Here is a 4039-nt window from a genome sequence, read left to right on the forward strand (position 1 = left end):
TCTCCTACATTATTATTACTAAAAGCAGATTCTCCACATATATAGGTCGGCACATTAAAAATAGCCGCAAGAGACCTCCAAGCGAAGGCTTGCGAGGAGCGAGCGAAGCGAGCTCTGAGCAAGCCGAGCGCCCGCGAGGGCGCAGCCCTCGCCAAGCGAGGCCTTGGCCTCGCACGCGGGGGCAAAGCCCACGCACGGGGGGTCTGGGGGGCGGAGCCCCCAGCGAGCAAAGCGAGTCCCTCATATACGACTGCGAGACCCTCTCGACCTACGCCTCGATCCCGCCCGTCTCGCTGTGGCAATAGTCTTCCCATCAAAAGACTAGTGCTGCTCAAAAGGGCTAATAGAGGTCCAATCCAATGGCTTCGCTTGGACTTCGGCACCTGTGGCTGGGGGATGGAGTAGGATAGCGAGTCGCGGTCGCGAGGCGTGAGTCCCCTGTCGCGGGTGTCCTATTCTAAGTGATCGCGGGCCCGTTCGCGGGTGTCCTTCAGTGATCGCGGATCCTTTCGCAGGGGTTCGCGGTGTCCTTTCGCGAATTTCCTCGCGGACACAATCGCGAGGATTCGCGAAGACTGGTGAGATCCTGCGGGTGCCGAAGTCGTCCCGAAGTCGTACCGAAGCCGTGGCAAGCCGCTTGCGCGTAAGCTGCGCCACGCGAGGTTCGCTCTTGTGGCGGGTCGCGCTTCCGACACTTCGCGCTTGCGGTCGTTCGCTCTTGCGGTGTTCGCGCTTGTGCCTGGTCGCGCTTGTGGCATTCGCGCTTACGACGGGTCGCGCTTGTGACAGTTCGCTCTTGTGCACGTCACCGCAGACACACTAATTTTTTTGATCATCAGTGGAGTAATAGGACTCGCTTTCGCTCGAGTGATGGCTGATCAGCCAAACAAAGAACAACCGTCCATAGTAATGCGGTAGACCATCGTCATCAAGATTAGGAACGGAATCCGCGTTGAACGTCACTGCTCCTTTTACAGTCCAAGTCCTGTTCTTCCTGGTAAAAATACTGTCGTGACCGTGACAACAGTGCTCAAGACAAAATTGTAATTACGGATATTGTCGAGGAAATGTGTGGCATCATCTGACACGTCTGCGGTGTGGCACTCGGTATCTTCCGACTGTACCGCGGACCACCCCGATCCTAAAGCTGATCGCCAATCAGCTCCAATCGCCTCTTATCTCTGACCGTAATATCCGACCGCCCTCGAGTCCACACTCTGTGGCACCTGCCGTGTGGCACTCGGGATCTTCTGACTGTACCGCGGACCACCCCGATCCTTAAGCTGATCGCCAATCAGCTTCAACCGCCTCTGCTCTCTGACCGTAATATCAGACCGACTTCGAGTCCTCACTCTGCGGCTCCTGTAGTGTGGCACTCCGTTTCACTGGAGGTCCCTCGGTGTGACACTGGTCAATCTGACCCAGTACCTAAATCGGACTTTTTTGGCTCCTCTTAGCTACCGCCGAAGCGGTATTTCCAGCACCAACTACGAGGAAGTGGAAGCCATCTGGTGCCATATTTTTTTTTATGACGAGCGCCCCGACCGGGCGATAACGTGGGCGTGTTCTCGCATGAACCAGGGGAAAGGTGCTCAGTCGATCACAACCACAACAAAGATGACGACTGCGTCTAAAGCAGTCAAATCTGTTTGAGCATCTGAAGAATACCCCTACGAAGGGCAAGGCGGCTCTAGAGCACGCAAATGTGGATGCTGAAAGGGCCAAAACCCTCATAAAGGCGCAGAATTCTAGGGGTATGCCCGCCCCGTGTATTGTTGTATTGATTTGTTTTTGGCTCCTCTTACGTTAGCTACCGCCGAAGCGGCATTTCCAGCACCAACTACGAGGAAGTGGAAGCCATCTGGTGCCAATTTTTTTTTAAGGTGAGCGCCCCGACCTCGCACTCGCTGGTGACGGCCATCCACATATTGCCATCTCCCATTTTTTAATAATTTAATTTAAGTGACAATACTAATCCTGGTACAATACTGATAAGTACAATTTTACAATTTCAATTTAAGTGGCAATACTGATAAGTACAATTTTACAATTTCAACTTTAAAAAAACTTAAATTACTCCTAACAGCTCCTCATGCGTCTTGGTCTAGATCCTCTTTTTCAACAAAATTCCTGTTAAGGGCATCTACAGGCGGAACCTGAAAAAGAAACACATTAATGTTAGTTGAATTTTCAGTTGTCATTTATGAAGAACTACAGTTTACAATCAATCGTAATTACCCAGTCCTTACGGAAGCACACTTCCATATCGTGTAAGATAATGGCCTCGGACGTTTTATTAGTAGTGCCAACTCCAACATTGCTTAGCATGTTCACCAAAATGGAGTTTATTTTTTTGTGGTCCCCGTCTGCTTCCACAATGGCGTCCACTACGGGTTGGACGTAGACAGGCCCACACATGGCCCGACTCTTGATTGTCGAGGAAATGTGTGGCATCATCTGACACGTCCTCATAGAGCTCCCTGATGCAATCCTCAAGGATTGGCCTTAAAAACGCCAAGCTCTGGAAGCCGTGTCTGCACTTCTTTACCGCAGCACCAGTATGGCACCTCTTCAGAAGCACACAACCTTTCAGCGTCCCGGAACGTTGCAGAACAGTGTTCACTTGGGCAACGAGCAACTTTCTAGGCTTACTGGCTCGATTGACCATGTGTTCTCACCCCGGTAAAGCTTTGCCCACATAAAGTACTTGGGAAAACGACTACGTGGCAGGGCCCGCGAAGGCTTCGAGGAACATGTAGTGGAGGGCATTGGCACACTATAGACACGATCCCCGTGCTGTTATGAACAATGGCCAAAATCTAGCATCTAAATAATCAGATTCATCTGACCGATCACTAACAAGGAGACTTAGGGAGGTGTAAACTCCCGATTCGGTTCAAACTCGGTATATTTGCTTCTTAGCCATGTAGATGACGAACGCCGGTCGAATTTTTTTGCTGATGTTCACATCCCGGGGTTCTTTATAGGAGCGTTTAATGGATAAAGTTTCGAAATTCGACATAAACTCATAGAAGGCGTTCTCAAATCGAAAAATGGAAGAGGAACTACCCCCCCAAAACCACACATTCTGAGTCGGAATATCACTTCATTTCTTTTTTAACATGAAATTTTTATTTTTGGGAAACTATTTTGTAACAAATTTTGACGCGCAATAGTCATCTGTAGGGATAAGAAGCAAATATACCGAGTTTGAACCGAATCGGGGATTTGTACCTACCTAAGTCTCCTTGTACGTTAATCTTCGCTTTCAAGATCAGACGTAGGTCTGCGTTGGCCGTTTAAGTCTCTTCTCCGAAACCCGGATGCGTTTTTTTTATTCTTTTATTTCTTGTATTTTCTTGGTTCTTTTTTATTTATTTTTTGTGTTTTCTGTTTTTTTTTGTTTTGTCAATGCGTATAGTTTCAATTATTGGTGGTGGTTTGTGCGAAGGTGTCTGTCCCGGTGGAATTTCCTCTGTAGTTGTCCACAGTACTAGCAAGTGAAATTCCGCACGTTGTTGTGTACTTGGTCTACGTGCGTGTTTTTAATGTACTTGTCGGCGAAGCTCTTGAATCAAATAGGTCATGTCCTATCGTCTGCAGGCCTGAGGCTTTCGAGGCGCACACAGCACTCTCGAAGAGCCACCTGTGGCACTGGTGGGGCCACCTGTGGCACCTGTGGCTGTGCCACCTGTTGCCCTGGTGGGGCTACAGGTGCGTGCTCTGTGTGTACGCACCTGTCCAGGACGACGTTGCACTCTCGCACCTGTGGCTGATGTTCTGGCTCGTCGCCTGGTAGTATTTGGTCGACCATTGGAATGTCGAATGACCCAAAGTCGATCCCCTCAATGTCGACGTCTGCCATGAGTTGCTCCATGTCCTCGGGCGAAACAATGTCGGACGACATGTTGTGTTTTGTGAGATGTGAGGGATGAAGGATGGGTGGGTGGTGGTCTGGGCAACTTGTGACAGTGAAATGAGTTGATCAGCAGCGTGATGTTGCAAAGACGTTGCTGCGGACTATTAAGTGATCGCGGGG

Source organism: Frankliniella occidentalis, unplaced genomic scaffold (genome assembly GCF_000697945.3).
Source record: "Frankliniella occidentalis isolate FOCC.00 unplaced genomic scaffold, Focc_3.1 Scaffold520, whole genome shotgun sequence".
In the NCBI taxonomy this organism is placed as follows: Eukaryota; Metazoa; Arthropoda; class Insecta; order Thysanoptera; family Thripidae; genus Frankliniella; species Frankliniella occidentalis.